This window comes from Hemiscyllium ocellatum, chromosome 13, assembly GCF_020745735.1.
Source record: "Hemiscyllium ocellatum isolate sHemOce1 chromosome 13, sHemOce1.pat.X.cur, whole genome shotgun sequence".
Lineage (NCBI taxonomy): Eukaryota > Metazoa > Chordata > Chondrichthyes > Orectolobiformes > Hemiscylliidae > Hemiscyllium > Hemiscyllium ocellatum.
In genome coordinates this window covers 87689858-87714217 of record NC_083413.1, presented here as the reverse complement: position 1 = coordinate 87714217, position 24360 = coordinate 87689858, and positions in this window count along the sequence as shown.

The following is a 24360-nucleotide window of genomic DNA, read 5'->3' as shown; positions in this document are numbered from 1 at the left end:
TCAGGTTGCTCTCCATCTAACCCAACTGTACACCATAACACTTTCAATTCAAAGAGCATGCAATATCTGTTTGTGCAATTCCTTCTTGTCGTCTAACTCCTGGGGGTATGTTTCATTGATCAAGAGATATAAGTTTCAGGCAAGGCGAGTGTTAGTGGCTCACCCCAATCACCCATGAAAGAGACTGATAAATTTCCTTCTTGAACTACCACAATCAACATGGTGTACCCACAGTGCTGTTGGGAAGAAAACCAAGCTTCATTCTGGTAAATCTGCACTATTACTGCTCCAGGATAAATACAAAGTCACAGAGTCATAAAGGTCTACACCACCGAAAAATCTTTGGTTCATTGAGCCCGTGCTGGTCAAAATGAACCATTTAATTAATCTAATTCCATTACCCACCACTTAGCCCATAACCTTAGGATCACAAGTGTGCACCTAAATGTTCCCAAATTCACATCTAAATGTGAAGTACATGCCATTAGAATGTAAGAAAGAAGCATACACATTCAGAGCAGAAATAAACCTGCTCTATTCTTCAATATGAACATGCACAATCCTCAACCTCAACTGTACTTTCATCCTATTATCTGACTTATCCTATCATCCTATTTTCAGTCTCCTTCAAGATCAAAACAATGCTGATTCCAGACTTGAACATATTCAATGAGAATATTCACAAACTCAGTGAAGAAATTTCTCCTTATCCCTGTTTGAAATGGTTGCCCTTGATCCTGCAATATGCCCTTTAGTCCATCCATACCAGATAGGGAAATAAACATCTCAACATCGTCTCTTAATTGCTACAATGGGACAATTCCTCTACCTTTGAGAGAGTATAGCTCTATTCAAATCACCCTCTCGTTGCTGCAACTGATCTAGAAAGGATTCTCCACAGTCCTTCTGAAGCCATTATATCCTTCCTTCAATATTGATACTATAGAAGTATTCTAGGTTTGGACTCACCAAAGCTGTGCATTATTTTGACAAAATGTCTTTATTCTGCCAGTTCCCCTGCAATAAAGGTGATTGGGGGTCATTGACCTTCCTAACTGCTTTAAATACAGGCTTGTTAACTTTTTGAGATCTTTGTTCAAGGATGCTCAAATTCTTCGATCACCTAACTATTTCTCACTATTTAAAAGAAAAATGTTTGTATTCTTCTTATTAAAGTAAATAAACATCACATTTCCATACATTGTACTCCATCTGTCATCTTCCATTGCATATCTCCTCCTCACAGGTTACATTTACACCTAAATCTGTATTGACAGCAACATGAGATAAATTACACCCAGCCCCTTCATCAAATTCATTTATTTAGATATTAAATAGTTGAGGCTTCATCACTGACTCTTATGGCATTCTTCTAATCACATTCCACCAACTTTAACCAATTATCTATCCATGCAAATATATCACCGTAAGTCCATGAGCTCTCATGTTATATAATAACCTTTCGTGTGGCATTTTTCCAAATGCGTTAAGAAAATCCAAATGTATTAAATGACCAGTTTCCCCTTGTCTACTCTGCTTGTTTCAGTTTCAAATAACTCTCATAATCTTGTCAATTGCCAATATGGATTTTGAAAAGAAAGAAAGACTTCCATGTGTATATTACAACTCCCAATGTCAGAAATTCTCAATATGCTTTAGAGTAATGAAATACTTATGAAATGTTGTCAGGATTATAATGTAAGTGGAGTGGTGGTAAGGTCAGTTTTATAGTTATCCAGGAGTTAGGCTAGGATTATTTTGACCAGCATTTCCTGGACAATTATTCTTGTAAGTACAACATTGAAATGGTCTGAGGTCTCCAACTCTAATTCAGAGTCAGGGGGTCCTGGGAAATATAAGGAAATATAAATTTCCCAGGAAGGTCAGACTGCCAAGGCTTCAGCAACATCTTAATCAGCATCTTAGGTTGTCCATTTGATTTCTGGATCAGCAGAGACTGATGATATGAATCATTGATGATAGAACTGTTTTTGTGATGTTAATGGAGGTATAATAGTTACCATAGCACTGGGATGAATTCACTGCTCTTCATTGAAATTGTGCCATGGGATATTTTCAATTCACCCGAGGTAATAGATGGGGGCTTGGTTTAACATCTCATCCTTACAGAATATATTTCCAACAATACAGCACTTGATCAGCACTGCATGGGAGTGTTCCTTCCACTACGTGACTGCTCTGAGGTTGCTTTTTTTTTGTTTAATACTTAATATCTACTGTCTTAATAAAACATGGGTAATGTGATTACACTATCTGGAAAATGGATGTTAGAAGAACCAATTAATCGATCAGTGTTCCTTCAGTATGATGGAAATGTTTCCATAGCGACACTTTGAACAAATGCCTCAGTTGGTGCCATCACTATCTACCCTGCACAGGAACAATCTCTTATTCTTAAGAACTGTAAACATTCTCAGGATCTTTAACATGTGTTTTGAGAGTGTATGTATATGTGTGTGTGTGAGAGAGAGAGAGAGAGACAGAGAGAGAGAGAGAGAAGGAGACTGCCTCTGTGTGTGTGTGTGTGTGTGTGTGTGTGTGTGTGTGTGTGTGTGTGTGTGTGTGTGTGTGTGTGTGAGAGAGAGAGAGAGAGAGAGAGAGAGAAGGAGACTGCCTGTGTGTGTGTGCGTACGCATGTGTGTGAGAGACAGAGAGAGACAGACAGACAGACAGATAGAGAGAAAGAGGGAGATAGAGACCGTTCCTCTGTGTGTATGCGTGCGTGCACATGCATGTGTGTGTTAATTAATATTTCAAGCCTCTGGTTAATTGCCACACTCTGAACTTGGCTTCTTCCCAGACTGGTTGAAGAGGTACTATTTATTACATGTTAATATGAAATAATGTGCTATATGGTAATCATAAATATATCAGGATCTGACTAATAGTTACATTAAGTCAGAAGAAATTATCTACCGTGCGTGTTCTTGTCCACCTTGGGATCTGATGGTCATCTTTCTCCAGGGTATTCCTTCTCATATGTTTTCTTCCAGATTCAACCATGCTTGTGCATTATAACTCCACTTACACTGTGCTTTTTATACTCGGTGATGTTCAGTTCTGTGATTTTATCACACATTTGCTGGGCGTTTCAATACCCTTATGCAACATCCCTTTCTAAACTTCATTCTCATGTTATAATCATGGATTAACAACTATATACATTCTCAAATAAGTTATTTTGATTACTTCATTTCAGAATATTTACTGTACATTTTGCCCTTATCATAATCTACCACTCTCCAAGGCTTTGAATTGAATCATCCATGTTGATATGTGGTCCAGAAAAGTCTTTGACAAGGTATTGAAAAACTTGAATTAAAAATGATGATTTTTCCTTTCGTTGAGTACATGCTAAGTGTAGTGCAATTTCACTTTAAGAATCTGATCACATGACGTCATTGTGACACCATTGATCATTTTGAGTGGGAAATAGCTTCATCTAACCTTGGTGCCTACACAGTAAACACCTCTTACATAAAGCTCCTACTGTTGTTGAACATTTTAGCCTTCTGGTCCTTCTTGAAACAACAAGTTAGCTTGGTTCTTAATCTTCTCTGTCAATAGCATCCGGACCAAATGATGATGTTACTTCTCTGAGAAGAAAGATTAACCATGGCTAGTTGTGCCTCATACAAAGGGTTTTGTTCCCTTGTTATGAAGTTGTCAATCATACTTTCTTTCTCACCAATCTTTTGTTTGTGCAACATATAATCTGATATTCTTCTCATGTACTGTGCTAACCTTTTTTTTGGAATCCAATCCAGAAACTGTTCAAAATCTTTTGAATTGGGCTTTGCAAATCTGCCACTTCACTGATCGATCATATGGATCTGAAAGATTGCTCCAAGCCACTCACCAGCCTGAATTGAAAATATATCATCATTCCTTCAGCGTCACTGGGTCAAAGTCCTGGAATTCCCTTCCTTATAGCATTGTAGAGCTACCTACAGCAAGTGGACCGCAACTATTTAAGAACACTCAATACTACCTTCTCAAGGGCAACTACAATGGCCAATAAATGTTGATATCCCATGATTGTCACTTCCACATCATTTACACCTCTTAGGTTCAAGAAGCATAATTCCGTCTTAAAATGTCTGAATGGCAAATATAACAGAGTGTGAACTAATTTAAAAACAATTGCATTTTAACAAACATTGTCTTCATCAATATTTGAGATGAGGGGTTTTTGCCAAAAATACAAGTTAATGTGGGTTCATTTTATACCTTATACAATGGAAGATATTTCTGCCCATGACAAATTCAGGAGAGGGATAAGAGAGGGAAAGCTTTTTAAAAGAGTCTCACTTAACTGTATCAAATTTTAAAGCTTTGCAGCTAGTGATCCCTAATTCACTTGATATGTAATCCCTCCTAATACATTAAAGAATGAGGGATTTCCTATAGATCATTGGTAGTCTCTCCACCTCTGGGTTCAAATCATATCTGCTCCAGAGAAATATTGAACCAGGTTGAATTTTATTTTGAAAATGTGAATTTGCATATGCAAATTCTGACTCTGGATGTGCATTTAAGTAAAACAAAAAATAAGAAAATCTAACTCTTACGTTGTACTTCAGATGGTGTCTGCTCATAAAAGAAATATGGTCAGTACAGTAGAACATACTGACCGTGGGTGGCACAGTGGTTAGCACTGTTGCCTCACAGCACCTGAGACCCGGGTTCATTTCCCGACTCAGGCGACTGACTGTGTGGAGTTTGCACGTTCTCCCCGTGTCTGCGTGGGTTTCCTCCGGGTGCTCCGGTTTCCTCCCACAGTCCAAAGATGTGCGGGTCAGGTGAATTGGCCATGCTAAATTGCCTGTAGTGTTAGGTCAGGGGTAAATGTATGGGTATGGGTGGGTTGCGGGTTGGTGTGGACTTGTTGGGCCGAAGGGCCTGTTTCCGCACTGTAAGTAATCTAATCTAATCTAAACATTCTGTTTGGAACATAGTGCACTGTCTCAACCTCATTACCATGATATTAGGAATATAAAATCAATTTGTTGAGTTGGTGTTTAGTCAACATGGTATTTTTTCTTATTTATTCATGGGATATCAACATGGGAAGCTGGGAAAATGATTGACATCCCATCCACCACCTTCAACATCTACTCTCTTCACCACTGATGCATAGCCGCAGCAGTGTGTATTGTCATCAAAATAAACTGCAGCAATTCACCAAGAGTCTATTGACAGCAAATCTTCCAAATCTTTACCATCTAGAAAGTCAAGAACAACAGATACAAGGGAACATTGCCAGCTGTAAGTTCACCTTCAAGGCACTCGCCATCTTGACTTGGAAATATATCACTGTATCTTCACTGTCATTGGGTCACAATCCTGAAACCCCCATCCAAGCAGCATTGTGTATCTACTACAATGAGTGGACTGCAGCGGTTCAAGAAGACAGCTCACCACCACCTTCTCAAAGGCAGTTAGGGACAGGCAATAGATGTTAGTCAGCCAGTGATACCCACATCCCATGGAAGAATAAAATTAAGAAAAACGGAATGATAATGGAGATATTGATATTGAGTCACCAGTACTTTGTACTTACATCCTTTAATATTATAACACATCATAAGGCATCCTGCAGGAGTGCTCGTGATTAGAATTTAGCACCTTGTTATATCTGGGCAACACTAGATGATGATGACAGATTTTAAAGCAGGATAGAGAGGTGGAGAAGGGGAGAAATTTGTGAAGGGAGTTCCAGAACTTCAGAATCCAAGCTGAAGGTACAGCAGCCAGAAATGTTGGTGCAATTAAATCTTAGATCTTCAAGAGGATGGAAATAGATGAGCTCAGATATCCAAACACGATTAGGGGGCTGGAGGAAATTACACACTTAGAAAGGGGTAATGTAACAGAGGGATTTGAAAATAACAATGTGAATACTAAACTTGGAACTTTGCATAACTGGGAACAAAGTAGATCATTCGCGCTCAGACAATGGACTCAACATCTAGGTAACAATGACAAGTAGGCTCTCAAAACTGGTCAGGTAACAAGAGCTTCTCCAGAACTGAAGGCTAATCCAAATGCCTCTCTGAATTAGAAAGAGGATCCCTTGTGACTGACATGCTATAACTTTGACTACTTTCAACGATTTGCCACTGTGCAGAAGTAACTGTTAGACGGCAATCCCCCACAGGCCCTGGGAATCAGCAACAGTCTTTCATTCCCAACATCATCACCAGAACTTTACATCACATTCATCATCTCTTTATTTGTCTCTAGTAATGCAATTACAATGAAAATGGCCTGTGTCGTAAACAGGACTGAGAATTAAGGAAAGGTTTTTATTAGTGATACCTATTGTCGGATGACAATGATAATTAATAAAGAGGATATTGTTCAAACAGGGAGTCTAAGTACTGTTGCCAAAACACTGCAGTGCTGAAGAGTGCCGAATTCATCACAGTGTTGGAACCCACACTGAATTTTTGTTATTTTTAGTTTTATTATTTTATCAATTTTGGTTTGGAAATGTGAACTGGGAATTGTGTCATAGTCATAGAGTCATAGAGATGTATAGCATGGAAACAGACCCATTGGTCCAACCTGTCCATGCAGACCTGATATCACAACCCAATATAGTCCCACTTGTCAGCACCCAGCCCATATCCCTCCAAACCCTTCCTATTCATAAACCCATCGAAATGACTTTTAAATGTTGCAATTTTACCAGCCTCCACTTCCTCTGGCAGCTCATTCCATACCCGTACCACCCTCTGTGTGAAAAAGTTGCCCCTCTGTTGAAGATGTCTGGTGGATTTTGACAATCAACATGTGATACGGTAAAAGAATGGATCAAACTATTGCTTGTTTCTTTGTGAGACTAGGCCTGGAGGTTAATTGTAGGCTGGATTTTGATTCAACATGTTCCTACCAATGCAGTGACACTGAGAAGAACAGTGTGTTTAAACTGATGGTCTAAGTGCCATCAATACCTGGGAATTTGTTCTGACAACTCTGAAGAGACTCTTTATTCAAGCTGGTAGCTGATATTAAGTGGTCATTGAGGCCTCGGAAGAAATCTATCAGAGTTGAAGTTATGTCTTGAACGGTGTTTTCAAGCAGAAGCATTTGTCTGCTGACAACACAGCACAAAGGTTTGGAAGTTCCCTGCCTAACTTCTCTTACCAACCTTTGGAAGCCCAAAGTGTAAAAACTTGAGTTGGATATATTGCTACCTTTGCCTGAAGGTAGACCCTCTGTGACATTTCCAGAAAATTAACCACATGTATGCCCATGAAAAAATGCATCATGAAAACCCTTTAAATAATTGGCCAGTTTTTATTTTTTTATTTTCTTTTATTTATCCCTTAAATGTGTTCATTTGTCTCTCTTGAGTGAATAGGAACTGAAAACAAATATTTTGTGTTTTAAGTGTAAACATTAGTTTGATTACTTTGTTGCTTATTTTTTCTTGCTAAATTTATTCTGTCTTTAATGAATTGCTAAGTCTTTTGTTTAAGATACAAAACCAGTGCCTGGAATTCATTATTCCTAAAGTCTGGCATTGGTTATTCAAAAATCTGGTTAACAACCTTTGGAGAAACTATTGAGGGTCTTTGAAGGTTTTAATTTCTCTGTGTTGCAAATATAAAGGTAGAAAAGCTGATTTTTTTTGTCTGTCTCTGTGTCATAACATAATTGGTATTCTGGGATCTTGAGATGTAGACAATATCAGTCTGTTAGTAGAATTTGGTATTTAGAGAAGGTATTGAGATTCCAGGTTGGACTCAGACTTAAGATGATACTAGGAATTGTGAAATCATTTTTGAACCAGTGAGATGTTTTCCTGGTACGGTTGCAGGGTATGATTAAAGCGAAATAAGTAGTTAGGCAGCAGACTGGAAACAAAGCTGCCAGAGCAAGCTAAGAAAGCAGGCATGATAGACTTAACCATTGAAACGGTTGGGCTTGGTGGTAATAGAGAGGCTAAGTCAACAGTGTGTTGCATGGATCAGTGAAGCTTGAGTTACAGTTCAGACCAATGGAAATGAGAAAAATGAAGATGGAACTCCAAAGGGTGAAAAATGCAAGGGAATCCCGAAGAGAGTTATAACTTAAACAACAGGAATTCCAAAGGGAAGAAAGAGAGAGAAAAAGAGCAGAAAGGAAAAAAGAAAGCAAGGAAAAAGAGAGAATCATAGAATCTTAGAATCCTTATAGAGTGGAAGCAGGTCATTTGGCCCATTTATCCCAAATGGACCCTCCAAAGAACATCCCGCACAGATCCAGAGAGAAAGAATGGGAATTTAAATTAAGAACAATGCAGCTTTGGCAAACTAAACCAAACCTTTCAGAAAATAAGGAAGATGGACGTCCTAATCATAATCGACCAATCAGCTGGGAGATGTTTAACATTGTGAAGGCTTTGAACAACATTTGAAGAGAAGAATTCATGATTACCCAATTGGGGAATGGGAACTCATCACTTTAGCCCTTTATAAAGCAGACCCAGCCACCAGTACTCTCAATAGTAGAGAGAATCCATGGAACCCAAATAATTGAAATCAACTGAGTACTATCCAGATATGCAACATGCTTTGGAGATGTGTCACCAAACTCTCAAAACCATGAGCTGAAAATGTGATGCTGGAAAAGCGCAGCAGGTCAGGCAGCATCCAAAGAGCAGGAGAATTGACGTTTCGGGCATGAGCCCTTCTTCAGGAATGCCCTGAAGAAGGGCTCATGCCCGAAATGTCGATTCTCCTGCTCTTTGGATGCTGCCTGACCTGCTGCGCTTTTCCAGCAACACATTTTCAGCTCTGATCTCCAGCATCTGCAGTCCTCACTTTCTCCTCTCAAAACCATGACAAAGGCTATTTGTTCTGAGTGTGCAAACGATTAGGACAAATGATTATGTTTTCTCTTATTTACAACCAGAGATTCTCCAAATGAACCTATTGGGTTCAGCTCTTTTGAATTAGTTTATGGCCATGAAAGAAGAAGACCATTAAAACTGATTGGAGATAAATTGTTCAGCCAGAAAAATAAAAGCTTCTCTTTTAGAGTATGTGTCCTCAAAGGTTAACAGGAGCATGTAGAGTTGCACAGAAACATGTTTAAAAACTTTGCAAAATGACTACAAAGTTGTGGGCAGATAAACATGTGACAACCAGATTTTTTTAACGTAGGGCATGAACTGTTTTCTTTACAAGATGAGCCAATAAAGGCAAAATTCAGTGGTCCCTACGAAGCGATTAAAAGAATTAATGGTAACATATTTAATTGATACTCCTGAAGGTAAGTAAAAGAATTGATTGTGTCAGGTGCACATGTTAAAAGAGTACCATTAGAGAGAAAACAATGAGAATGTAACAGGTGCAGGAGTTAATATAGTAGAGGACATAAGAAAAAAGAATGACAGCCAAAGAGAATGGGAAAAAAACCCCTAAGTAAACTTCATACTATTGGATAAATAAGTTTGAAGGTATCAGAGAATTCAGACACTGTATTTTCATATCTGGAGAAAGGTCAACGCAGAGATATCATTAGATTACTCAGATAATGCAAAGACGTTCACAAAGAATTGGATGTACCATATGAATTAAACATGGCATGAATGTAGGTAAATTTAGACCCAATGAAACAAAACCCATTCCCGTTAAACCCAGCAAAACAGCACAGAATAACAAAGGAAATTCAGTACACGTTGGAGAATCAATTGTTCAAACCAAGCCAGAGTGCTTAGAGTACCCCTGTTGTATTGGCTCCTAAATTAAGACAGTCCAATTAGATCATCAGGCTCAAGCCCGAAATGTCGATTCCTCTGCTGCTCGGATGCTGTCTGACCTGCTGTGCTTTTCCAGCCCCACACTCTCAATAAGATCATATGTAGACTGTAGGAAAGTAAATACAGTCACAAAGACAGATTCATTCCCAGACTAAAAGATTGCGTTGATAAAATTGATAGTGCATCATTCTTAGCTAAAATTGATTTACTGAAAGAAAATTGGCAAGTACCGCTGACATCGATAGTTGAGGCAATTTCTACATTTGTCACACTGAATGGATTGTACCAATGTCAAGTGATGTCATTTGGATGTAAGAATGCCTCAGTGACATTTAAATGATTAGTGAGTATTGCTGTTCAATTTATTTGGATGACATCATAAAATATGGCACTGCATTAAAGAAATTTATAAAACAATTAGGAAACATGTTCATTCAGTTACAGTCAGCCAGATTGGTGTTAAATCTGGCAAAGAGCAAATTTGCAAAATCCAAGGTGATATATTTAGGACATATTGTGGGACAAGGACAAATGTTATCCAGAATTGCAAAAGTAAAAGCTGCAATTGACATTCTCACATCCAAAACAAAACAGAAGATAATAATCTTGAGGTTGAGTAGAATTTATTGAAAGTTTATATCTTATTTTAGTATGGTAGCTATGCTTTTCACTGAAATGCTACATAAACATGCAAATTTCGTATTGTCTTCGAATCAAAACATGTGGTGCTGGAAAAGCACAGCCGGTCGGGCAGCAGCCAAGGAGCAGGAGAGTCGACATTTCGAGCATAAGCTCTTTATCAAGAGATGGTCCCTGACGAAGAGCTTATGCTCAAAACATTGTTTCACTTGCTCCTTGGATGCTGCCTGACCAGCTGTGCTTTTCCAGCACCACACCTTTTGACTCTGATCACCAGCATCTGCAGTCTTCACTTTCTCCTTGTCGACAGAATGACACCCTTTGAAAAGCTAAGTGAACCTGCATTAACTGCACCTAACTTTAATAATCTACATCAATTAGCAGTAACTGCTAGCAATTTTGGAATTAGAACAGTATTCTTACGGGATGTCAAGGCTGGAACGGGAACACCTATGGCTTGTTTAACGAAGTAGTTGTACAGATATAAAAAGAAGTTTTCCACTATTGAAAGTAAACGTTGGTTAACAGCTCTTCAACACTGCAAAATGTACACATGAAATTGACATTTTGAAACTACTGTTTCAATGGATCACAATCCTCTGAGATTTGTGTAGCTGTTTAGAGATAAGACTCCAAGGTTGTTTGGGTAGAGCTTAGATCTGTAGCTATTTCACAGAAAATTAGACTTGGAAGAGGGAGTCGAAGGGTGGGTCAGTAAATTTGCTGACGTTACGAAGATAGGTGGAGTTGTGGATAGTGAGGAGAGCTGTTGTCAGCTGCAAAGGGAATTAGATATGATGCAGAGCTGGGCTGAGGAGTGGCAGTTGGAGTTCAACCCTGTCAAGTGTGAGGTTGTCCATTTTGGAAGGACAAATAAGAATGTGGAATACAGTGTTAACGGTAGGGTTCTTAGTAAGGTGGAGGAGCAGAGGGATCTTGGGGTCAATGTTCATAGGTCTTTGAAAGTTGCCAATCAGGTGGATAGAACTTGTAAGAAGGCCTATCGTGTATTAGCATTCATTAGCAGAGGGATTGAATTCAAGAGTCGTGAGGTGATGTTGCAGCTGTACAGGACCTTGGTAAGGCCACATTTGGAGTACTGCATGCAGTTCTGGTCGCTTTACTTTAGGAAAGATGTGGAAGCTTTGGAGAGGGTGCAGAGGAGATTTACCAGGATGTTGCCTGGAATGGAGAATAGGTCATACGAGGATAGGTTGAGAGTGCTAGGCCTTTTCTCATTGGAACGGCGAAGGATGAGGGGTGACTTGATAGAGGTTTATAAGATGATCGGGGAATAGATAGAGTAGACAGTCAGAGACTTTTTCCCCAGGTACAACAGAGTGTTACAAGGGGACATAAATTTAAGGTGAAGAGTGGAAGGTATAGGGGGGATGTCAGGGGTAGGTTCTTTACCCAGAGAGTGATGGGGGCATGGAATGCACTGCCTGTGGAAGTGGCAGAGTCAGAATCATTGGTGACCTTTAAGCGGCAATTGATGGGTACATGGATAGGTTCTTAAGCTAGGACAAATGTTTGGCACAACATCGTGGGCCGAAGGGCCTGTTCTGTGTTGTATTGTTCTATGTTCTATGTTCTAGACATATTTCATGGAAAGACTTTTTTTTAAATGGAATTTCATGATTTGTGGCATGTTAGAACTGTTACTGATTTTTCATGACTTTTATTTTTATTCAGTTTTGATTTGGAGCTGTGACCTGGGAGTTGTGAGCTGAAGGTGACTTGTGGAATTTGAGAATCAGTTTGTAGTATAAAGAGAAGAACAGACCAAACAGGTCTGTGCAACTGTGTCAGCATTGAATGGAATGAGATTAAGGACAGTGGAGATGCTGAACAGTCTTCCCTGTTCCTATGGGATGCCTATGTAAATGAAATATAGTGGTAGTCCAAGAAGTGAAATTAAAGTTCCATTCTACTAGGAGAAATTGGTAAAACCTGTAAATGAATGCATTGATTATACTAGAGTTCCTTCTGAAGTATACAAGACAAGTCAGACTAGATAGGCCATTAAAAAAACTGAAAGAACTGCGAATGCTGTACATCAGTAATAAAAACAAAAGTTGCTGGTAAAGCTCAGCACGTCTGGCAGCATCTGTGAAAAGAAATCAAAGTTAGCGTTTTAGGTCTAGTGAGTCTTCCTCAGAAGAGTCTCTGATGAAGGAACAGATGGGGGAGGGGTGGTACTGTTGAGAGAAAGTCAACTGGAACTGCTACATTAACACAGTAGCTATAAGAATGAGTCAGAGATTAGGAATACTATGGCAAGTACCTCACCTCTTGAGTTCCCAGAGCCTGCTGGTAACCTACAAGGCAGAGGTCAGGAGTGTGACGGAATACTCTCCAATTGTCTGAATGTGTGCAGCTCCAACAAAAAGCTTGACACCATCCAGGACAAAGCAGCTTACTTGATTAGTACCACATCCACAAACATCCACTCCCTCCACCTCGGATACTCAGTAGCAGCAGTGCGTGCTATCTACAAGGTGCACTGCAAAAATTCACCAAAGATCCTCAGAGTATCTTTCAAACTCACAACCATTTCCATCTGGAAGGACAGCACCAGACACATGGGAACACCCCGAGCTGCAAGTTCCCCTCCAATCCACTCACCATCCTGATTTGGAAATGAATTTCTGTTTTTTCAAAGTTGCTTGGTCAAAATCCTGCAGCAGTTCAAGAAGGTAGATCACTGCCACCTTCTCAGGGGGCAACTAAACAAGGGTAATCAATGCAGGGCCAGAAAAGATGCCCAGATTCCACAAATGAATGAAAAACATTGCGTCAAGGTTGAGGTCCCCTTTAACGTTTGCTCAAAATGTCGATTTTCCTGCTCCTCGGATGCTGCCTGACCTGCTGTGTTTTTCCAGCACCACTCTGATCTAAACTCTGGTTTCCAGCATCTGCAGTCCTCACTTTTGCCTAGTCCCCTTGCTCCCAAATTTGCTTGCTCCCAAATTCACAGAAAAGCAAGCCAAACTGGTTTTCCCTAAAGCACATACAGGCCGTTTTAACATTCCCCATTAGAGAATAGAAAACCGGTCATGGATATGTCACCCTCATTGGCTGGCAGGTAACAACATTTAAAATGTCTGCCTTTAATTATGCTGTTGGTAGAGCTAGGAAGCTCCATCTAATGTTTGGCATGAGCAGCTGAGGATTGGAAAGGTCATAAGGTTCTTTAGATATTTTTAATCAAGCTGTTCAGAGATGTTATTACACACCTCTGGAACAGGTGGGACTTGAACTCAGGCCTTCTGACCCAAACAGAGTTTTTTACTACAAGAAAATCTGACAATCTTTTAGAGATGCCAAAATCAAAACAGAATGACACTCAAGTAAGGAGAGCATGTAACATAAACAGCAGCTTTAATGAACTGAAGATAATTATATTGGTCTATTAATTTGCAGAGATGCATTTTAAAATTCTCATATCATTTTAAAAGCTCCATTTGGAATTTACAAGTCATGGAAGCTAATTTTATTGAAAGTGAGAAGGGAAGATTTATAATTTTACAAGATTAGGCAATGAAAATTAGATTTCCTGCTTGATTATTCCTGATAAAAAGTGATTAAAAGAGAACGTTATTTACCAACTACGTGGTGTGAGGTGCAAATAATACAATTTGCTTGTGAATATGTTTCAAAGCTTTTAAATTGGAGGGTGCTGGTGACAAATGGGCGCAATATTGCACTCATTTGGCATCTGTGCATAAAGCATTAAAATGCAATATCAATTCTCAGTGACAACACCTCTATCTGGTCATTGGTCTGCTCCTCCGAGTTGAGATTGGCGCATGTTCTGTCCTGTTCTGTTGTGATTCCATTCATTTATCCCAACAAGATTCCAATTGTATAAAGTGCTGATCTACAGTAACATGCCAATACTGGTGGCTGCATTGAGACGTGTGCTGGAACAACAATATCAGGGATCACGCAGAAGAAATTGACACCTGAAAAGAGGTTAAATGTTCAAATGTTAGGATTTGAAGGGAGTTTATTACCTCCCACATTCAAACTCAGGACAAAATCTGACCTGTGTCTCACAGTAGAAGGAATATTTTCTGATGTGAAACATTTCACTGAAACATTTTTGGCCTTCATTGCAGGATTAATTGGCATAACACTAACAATTTCCATTTGTATAGCCCCTTTGAGGGGGTAAATTGCCCCAAGGCAGTTGGTGGCCAAACAAGATGATACCTCGGCCAATGCCTGTTCAACAACATAAATATTAAGGAGCACTTTAATGGAGTGAAGAGAGGCAATGAAGTTTCAGGAGAAAGTTCTAGAGTCCAAAGCCTTTAGTAATTTAAGACATAACCACCAATACTGCCACAGCTGAAAGTGAGGATGCGTGAGGAGGGAGCATTAGAGGTGGACAATTAGATTTCAGAATATTGAACACCTCAAGGAGTGTCGGGAGCGGTGAAATCAGGAGAGGGATTTGAATGCAAGAATGGGAGGTTTACTCATTGACACTGATGAGATTTTGGAGAAATCTACAATATTCCTTTGAGAAAGCTCTTTGCTGTGCCTGATACTCCGCCAATGCAGTATTTCAGGATATTGCCTGTATTTTTACTGAACAGTTTTCTAATAAAAAACAAAATATTCAGCACACGTCTGCCAAAGAGAACTTTCTCTTGAGGCATCATTGCAGAAGATGAGAGTGAGAGATAATAGATTAATTAAGACCAAACTGGGAAACCACCTTGGGTAACAAATTTAGGATTAAAATTTTAATGACTACCGTATATTTCAGAATTTATATGGAATCCGAACATGATTAGGGGTTTTGAAGCTCATTAATTCAAAGTTACAAACGCCAAAAAAATGTCATTCTCTGAGATAAGAACAGATTGGCAGAGCTGGTAACAGGGGATTAACATCGCTCGAACAATACAAATTGCTTTTCAAGGACTGGAGGTTTTCATTTCTCTGGTGGCTGTCAATTGCCTGTAAGGCTCAGAGAAGCAGTGAGGGAGGGTGGGTTGCTACTGCATTTGGACATTTGTGTAAAGAGGATGAAGGAAGAAGCCAGTTAGGGTAAGTGGAGGGAATAGGAGTGTGGGGAAATGTGGAGAGAGTATAGGAGTGAGAGGAAAAGTGGGGAAGGAGATGGGAGTGCAGGGAAATGTGGAGAGGGAATAAGAGTGAGGGGAGCTGTGGAGAGGGGGAGTGTTGAGTTGGGAGGGGATGGGGTGAGGTGGTGGGTTGGGGAGGATATTAAAGTGAAGGATGATGTGGGGATGGGACAGGAGTGAGTGTGAGGGCTGAGGCATAGAGCGGGATAGGGGTAGCTGTGGGAGGGGAAAGCAAAGGGATGCTCCGAATCAAAGACCAGCTGTGTTGTTGAGGAGCCTGACCTCTTGCTTTCAATTCCAGGAAAGAGCGCTATCTTTTAAAAAATGCCCAGGTTTATTTCCTGAACAGACAGCACCAGCCGTTCAACCATTGCTGTCTTGGCCTCAAAACACATAGCTAGGAGGCTCGGCAATCTCCATCCACATCTCCCTTACTATTCACAGCAAGGTCTGATCTACATCTCCAGGAGTACAATCGGCTTGGATCAACGTGTCATTTTGAGTGGGTGCCCTGCCTACCTAGAGATAGGAAGCTACCTAACTGTGGGAGCTGGATTGTCAAAGTCCAAGTGGATGAACTTCCCTGACTCCATTTTGAGGCCCTTATCATCCATCATTGATATGCAATTGACTCCCTTAAACCAGGGTGTCATGAACTATGGCTTGTGACCCTGGGTGGGGTCACACAACAAGCATTTGTGTTTGGCAAGCACCAAGGCAGCAATGGTTGTTCTATGGCTCAGACTGATTTCTAGCAGCCATCAGATCTTATAAATCCTTGATGTGTTCTTTTCTATTAGTCACCATGGCATGTCTCAAAGGTCATGGTACTCATTCTAAGAGTGAGCCTGGGTAAGATGGGCCAAAGAATCTCCACCTTTCCTTTAATTTATGGGATATTGACCCATTGGAGGACAGTCAAAGTCAAATCCTCCAGGATTTTCACCATGATAATGAGTGTTCATTGTTCTGGACACTACATCCACAAACCAAACCATCAGCTTCTGAAGCAGATCCTCCTTTTCACGATGTAAAGACAGCAACCAATCACAAGGAGGACAGCAAAAATGTTTTAAAGGCACGTTGAAGGCTGCAGTGCAAAGAGGACAAATTGATGCACAAGTGGAGCTTGCCATTTACCAAGCCTTGTGGTGTACCCAGCAGTGCATTAACTCTACCATGGAGAAGCAATGAAAGCAGAAGGAAAAGGAGCCCCCACGACATCCCACCCACACACACAACTTCCTCAGGGAAAGAATAAAGAACAAAAAAAAGTATGACACAGGAGCCTGCACTGACACATGATGTCTTTCTAAACTAAAAACCTTTTGCTTCTATGTAGTCCATATCCTTCTATTCCCTGCCTATTCATGCATTTACCATGATGTTTCTTAAATGTTGCTAATGTATCTGCCTCCACCATCTCCTCTGCCAGCACATTCCAGACAACAGCCACCCTCTGTGTAACACACTTGCCTCTCACAGCCCCTTTAAACTTATCCCTTTTACCTTTATCATACGTCCCCAAGTAATTGAATTCTCTACTCTGTGAAAATGACTCTGATTGTCCATTCTATCCAAGCCTCTCATAACTTTGTAAAGTTCACCCCTTCCAGCACTCAAGAGAAAACAAACCAAGTTTGTCATTTTCCTCATGGCTAATACTCTCTAAACCAGGTAAAGTTTTTCTATACCCGCTCCAAAGCCTCTCATGGCCAGAAGTACACACAGTATCCCAAATGTGGCCGAACTAAAGTTCTATACAGTTGCAACCTGATTTGCCAATATTTACTCCCTTGTTAGGTCCATGCTCCCTATTGACCCACCCTCTACTCCTGGCACCACACCTTGCCACCATAAGAAGTGTAAAACCATTGCCCACAAAACCCCCTTCACCTTCATCCAAGGCCCCAAAGGATCCTTCCACATCTGGCAGAAATGTCGTGAACCTGCACACATGTCATCAACTGTGTCTGTTGCTCTCAATGTGGTCTCCTCTACATTGGGGAGACAGGATGTCAACTTGCAGAATGTTTCAGAGAACATCTCTGGGACACATGCACTAAACAACCCCACTGCCCAGTGGCCGAACACTTCAACTCCCTCTCCCACTCTGCCAAGGGCATCCTGGGCCTCAGTAACAACCAGTTTCTATCCACCGTATCCCAGATCCAATCCTCCAACTCTGCACTACCCTCTTGACCTGTCCTACTTGTTCGTCTTCTTTCCCACCTCTCTGCTTCACCTTCCTCTTTGACCTATACCATCATCGTCCAACTTCACCTATCTTTCACATTCTCAACTACCTTCCTCCCCAGCATCACCCTCCTCACATTTATCACTCAGCCTCCTTGGGCCTCCCCCACATTCCTGATGAAGAGCTTATGTTCAAAATGTCGACTCTCCTGCTCCTCGGATGCTGTCTGACTGGCTGTGCTTTTCCAGTGTCACACTTTTTGACTCTAATTTCCATCATCTGCGGTCCTCACTTTCTTCAAGTTGTTTATACTCTATACCCCAACCGATGAAGGCAAGCATACCATAAGCCTTCTTGACCACCTTATCCACTTTGTTGTAACTTTCAGAGGATGGTGGACTAGTTATGTCTAGAATCCTCTGTATGTTAATGCTTTGAAGGCATCTGCCAGTTTTCTGCCAACTTCCTTCCTGCATTCGAGCTTTGAAAATGCATCATTTTGCATTTGTCTCAGTTAATTTCCATCTGTCATTTCTCTGCCCAAGTCGCCAGCTTATCTGTAATCCAACTGGATCTCTGGCAATCCTCCTCAGTATCCATAGCTCACCCAATCTTTGTGTCATCTGCAAACTTACTAATCAGACCACCTATATTCTCTTCCAAATTATTACAAACAACAGGAGTCCTAGCACAGATCCCTGTGAAACATCTCTGGTCATAGATCTCCTTACAGAAAAACATCCCTCCACCACTACTCTCTGGCTTCTATGACCAAGTCAATTCTGTATCCATGTTACCAATTATAGTGTTCTCACTGCCAAAGACATATGGATTCAGGATTGGCTGCCTGAGTCACCTGATGATATTCAAATCAGGAAGCCAGAGCAAGCTGGCATCATTGGGGACCAATGATGACAATGATAAATCATTTTTTTGCAGAGTAATTTAGGAGTGAATGTACTTGCGTGAGCGGAGAGCATGATTGCATTTACACAGCTCCACCTGAAGCATACAGTGACTCATACCTCTGAGTCAGAAGGTCACGGTTTCAAGTTGAGACTTGACCCATAATCCAGGTCAACAGTTCCTTGTGGTATTGGATGAGTGCTGCACTGTCAGAGGGATCATCTTTTAATTGAGAGAATAAATTGAAGCCCAATCAGCCTTCTCTAATGAATGCATAAGATGTGACTATGCACAGAAGATCAGAGAACTTACCCTTGGGGTCCTTATATAATATAGCGAACATTGCTATAAAACATTTCATTGTCCTTTATTACAAAACTGTGGGATCTTACAATGCAAAGACTGGCAGTTAGTTTCTATGTTGCAACAGTAACTGCACTTCAAAGGTACTTCATGTATTATATAGAGAAATTTGGAATACTTCACAGTCGTGAAATCTCCTCTCTAAATGCAAATCTTTATTTTTTAATGTGTAGTGCAAAATATTACTAAACCATGTATAAAATGAATTTTGAATCTGGATGGTGTTAAGACGTTGAATAAAATGTTTGGCAGCATTTAAATTCATAGGATTTCTAAAGTCCCATTCTCAAAAGAGAATGAAGTCATAGCCAGCGGGAATACTGTAGGGTTCCAGCTCTCAGCATGTCACCCGCTCAGAAATCACAAAATGTTAATGTGTAAATACAGCAAGCAGTTAGGAAGATAGTTGGGATGTTTGTCTTTATTTACAGGGACTGAACTGTCACAAGAGGCAAATCTTGCGACAACTATATATTGGTGAGGTCGCACTCAAAACACAGTTCAGATTTGATCTCAAAATGTAGAAAGGACATACAAGCTGTTCAGAGATTTTCATAAGGACTGATTCCTAGGACGAAGGGAGTTGTCTTATGATGGAAATTTGGGTGGGTTTGCCCTATAAATTCTCAGAGGGCTTGACATGCCGTCCTTTGGAATTGAGAGCAAGAAGGCTCAGTTTCAGAATGAGGGGTTAAGATGAGGAGGAATTTTGTCTCTTGGAAGCTTATTAACCTTTGGGATTCACTTTCCTTGAGAACAATGGAATGTGTATCATTGAACATACTCAAGGCTTGTAGATTTTTCATCTACAAGGCAGTCACAGACAAAATTGAGGCCACAATCTAGTCAGCCTTGATTTTATTCTCTGGCAGCTCAGGACAGATTGGGGAATGGCCTCTCATGCTTTTAATTTATCCATTTTATGACAGGGTCCTATCAAACAGATAGGCCCTTGAAGTAATTTTGGAGAATTATGTTCCTGAACTCGGGACTGTTTTTTTAACAGAAAAATTATAGCCTAGTGAAACACAATGTGAAAAAAAGAAATAGCCCTCGAATTGTTAAATAGCCCTCGAATAGTTCCCTCCTCCCTGCCTTTTATCTTAGCCTGCCTGGCGCACTCTCCTCATTCCTGATGAAGGGCTCTGGCCCCGAAACGTCGAATTTCCTGTTCCTTGGATGCTGCCTGACCTGCTGTGCTTTAACCAGCAACACATTTTCAGCTCTGATCTCCAGCATCTGCAGACCTCACTTTTTACTTGAATTGTTAAAAACAATCTGAGTAAAAGCACCTTACTGTAGATGCGCAATGTCTGAAACAAAAACAAAAGAGGGAAGATATCAACAGGTCAGATAGTTACTATGGAGGAAAGGAAAAAGTGAAAGTTTCATTTCTATAACTTTTTGTCACAATCCCAAGGAGTAACATCATCCATTTCTCACAATTGTCAAATCTATCTGCTGCTGTAACTATGTCTTCTGCAAAAAAACCTAACTCTTAGATGTCGCTGGAGTCCACTTTTCCCATGATCCTCTAGCTTCTAAGCTTCTGTAAACATAAACTCATCAAAACTCTGGTGCCTGCATATTGAGTCCTATTCACAATATACACCCCATTCCCACTTCCTGCCAATGCATTGCTTCCCCCCCTCACTCACCTCCCACCATCCCCACCCCCCCTCACTGTTTTGCTTGCCATGAATCGCAGAGTGGGCAGTGCTCTGCCTTTAAGTCAGTTACATAAGATCCCATCATGGGATGCTGTGGAATAAATGTTCTCTGAAAAGACAACTCAACAGTTTGACAGAAGACTTGGGAAATCAGGTTAATGATGGCTTATCTCATGTGAACACAGAAAGAGCCAGTTTTATCAGTGTGAAAGTAAATGGGTTACAAACACCTTCATGAAAATCCTTACAACACACATATTATTTACTGTTTTCCAACAGATTTTCGTGGACATTGTGAGCATTTTACCCAACATTGGTTCTGACTTGCAGATAATCCAGCATCTTTCGTCTTTGCTTCTCATTGCACTTTCAGGGTTCCCATTTGCTTTTATCACATGTCAAAAAATTTGATCCTTAACTAACTGAAAGTGATTAACCCCCTTCAGGAACCCATGTCTCTTTTAGCCTCCTGTGTCACAGAGTCCTGTGTCATGATGTACTCAGTCAATAACATCAATAAACACAGAACCCCGACTACATCTACGTCTGTGATAATATAACTATCTAAATAGTTAGTGCTGTTAATAAACTTCAAGATATCTGTCTCAATAAGAACCTGATTCTTTGTGGTATATGTTGCATGGGCTAACACATGACACACCACAAACTGTCATCAGTCACCATCTCTATAATCCTTTCCAGTAGAAACCCTATAGTGCATAAGCAGGCCATTTGGTCCATCAAGTCCACACCAATCCTCCAAAGTGCGCCCCACCCAGACCAATTCCCCTTCTCCCAAACTTATTCCCTGTAAAGAATTCCCTGCATTTCCCATGAGTAGTGCACCTAACCTAGACATCTTTAGACACTACAGGCAATTTAGCATGGCTAATCCACCTAAACTCACATCTTTGGACTGTGGACAAAACCCTAGAGCACCTGGAGAGAGCCCACACAGACATAGGGAGATTGTGCAAACTCCATATTATTGCCCGAGAGTGGAATCAAACTCGAGTACCTTGTGCTGTGCGGCAGCAGTGTGAACCACTGAACCACAACACCACCCAAGAAAGCGTCAGAATCTTGAAGTCTGGCAAAGCACTGATCCCAATCATTCCACCATTGATAGCCACACTTCACCTCATGTTCATCCTCTCCAACTTCTGAAAGCCCCTTAAAACCTATGCCTTTAGTCAAGCCTTTGCTCATTGCCCTATTTATCGCCTTAGATGAAATAATTTGTGTTAAGTTCAGCTTAAGCTCCTGTGGAACACCTTTGCATATTTTACAACATTGATGATGCTATTAATAATTGGTCATTGATAATGCGAGTGTTTTTTGTAGTGATAGCTGAACAACTCAAGAGAAACAGAGTGAGTAGAAATGGAGCAGGTAGAAAGTGTGCATTTTTACAAACTGAGAAAGCAGAGTCTTATCATTTCTGTCATTTAATCGTCGCCTCGTCATCCCCCAATCAATTTACAGATTGTTCTTTCGTGTTTTCATTTTTTTCCCTCATCCTTTTCCTTCATTCTGTTCCTTCCCATAAGCTGTTCATTTGTAATATCTTGCAGTTCTGAGGAAGGGTCATGAACCCAGACTGTTAACCAGAAAGGATTCTGCTGCCCAGTTCATCTTGGACGTTTAAAAAAATAGCTGCTCAGCGAAACTGAAAATAGCCACATCTAAACAGCCCATGATCTCAGTCAGACACAACCTTCCAAATAAAGATTCAGTTGAAAGAGATTTGCTGTTGAGCAAATGTCTTGCATTTTCCCTTGAGGGAAAAGGAACAATGTAAGAAATAAATGGGACATGGAAAAATACACCAGCAGATTCATCTGTTGAAAAGAAAGATGCATTGACCTCCCAATGGAGATTGATACACACTCTAGGGAGAATACACTGACTGAATAATCATCCAGATAAGGATAGATGTGTCATCCTTCAAAATCAATGTGGGCAGCTATTGTAAAAGGTTAACAATTAGTTTTTGGCAAAGAGAAAGTGTATCCCAGATAAATGATGTCCTCCCCATTAAAATACACTGAAGAGAAGGTGGTTTGCATGTAGAATGAACTTCCTGCTGAAATGGTGAACACTTATAATGTTTAAAGAACATGTGGATAAGTACATGAATGGGAAAGGTTGGGGCTAGTTTAGATTGGGCTTCTGTTTGATATGGACTGGTTGAACAGAAGGGTCTGCTTCCCATGCTGTATGATTCTATGACTCTATAACTGTATAACTGCTCATTTCCAAGGATAGGATTTTACATTTTCAGCTCGTTGTCACCCTCTGCACAGCCCAACACACAGGAAAAGGAAGGCCGAGTGTTTATTCCTGGTCAATTCCTGGATGGCGGGACTATCTTATGTTGAAAGATTGGACGGACTGGGCTTGTATAACCTTGAGTTTAGAAGACTGAGAGGGGATCTGATTGACACGTATAAGATTATTAAAGAATTGGACACGCTGGTGGCAGGAAATTTGTTTCCACTGATGGGTGAGTCCCAAACCAGAGGACACAGCTTAAAAATAAGGGGTAGGCCATTTAGGACAGAGATGAGGAGAAACTTCTTCACCCAGAGAGTGGTGGCTGTGTGGAATGCTCTGCCCCAGAGGGCAGTGGAGGCCCAGTCTCTGGATTCATTTAAGGAGGAGTTGGATAGAGCTCTCAAGGACATTGGAATCAAGGGATATGGAGATAAGGCAGGAACAGGATACTGATTGAGGATGATCAGCCATGATCATAATGAATGGTGGTGTAGGTTCAAAGGGCAGTATGGCCTACTCCTGCACCTATTGTCTATTGTCTATTGTTTATTGACTTTTAAAATCACATGTGCTGAGTGTCAGACTCAGTACCTAGAATTGCTAAATTAAAAAATGAAATATGGGAAGGTAAGTGAAATAACTGCACAGAGGCTGGGTCCAGTCACAGAGTCACTCTTTATTAACATTGGATTGGCTATTGCCAGCCAGCTTGGAGTCAGTCCTCAATTGAGGAGATTTTAAATCTCCTGGTTATGTTGGTCAGCCAGTGCTTTTCCGATTGGCCCAGGTGGACAGCCCCAATCAAGAACTACCTGGTCCCAGTCACTACATCCCTCCACCAAGTCCAGGGATGTAGGCTGAGTCTTTCGCTTGTAGCTTTGCTCGCAATGTTTTTGCCCTAGGCTCGGTTCCTCGGACTTGGAGTTGGACACAGGCGCCGTGTACCAAACCATGGCCCATCCCTTGGATCCAGAATGTCTTGGGAGAGTTTCCATCAGTTCTTCTGGTGGTAATGGTATTAAGGCTGCAAACATTTCAGACTCTGAGATTTCTCGACGCTAGAGATGGGAGATCATTTCTGCCAGGCTTTCTGGCTGTTCAGAGGGGCCAGGTATTAGATTAGATTCCCTACAGTATGGAAACAGGCCCTTCAGCCCAACAAGTCCACCCACCAACCCTCCGAAGAGAAATTCACCCAGATCCATTCCCTTACTCTATATTTACCCCTGACTAATGCACCTAATGCCATGTACAATTTAGCATGGCCAATTCACCTGACCTGCACATCTTTGGATTGTGAGAGGAAACTGGAGCACCCAGATGAAACCCACGCAGAACAGAATGTGTAAACTTCACACAAACAGTCGCCCAAGATTGGAATTGAACCCGGGCCCCGGGTGTGTGAGGCAGCAGTGCTAACCACTGAGTCAC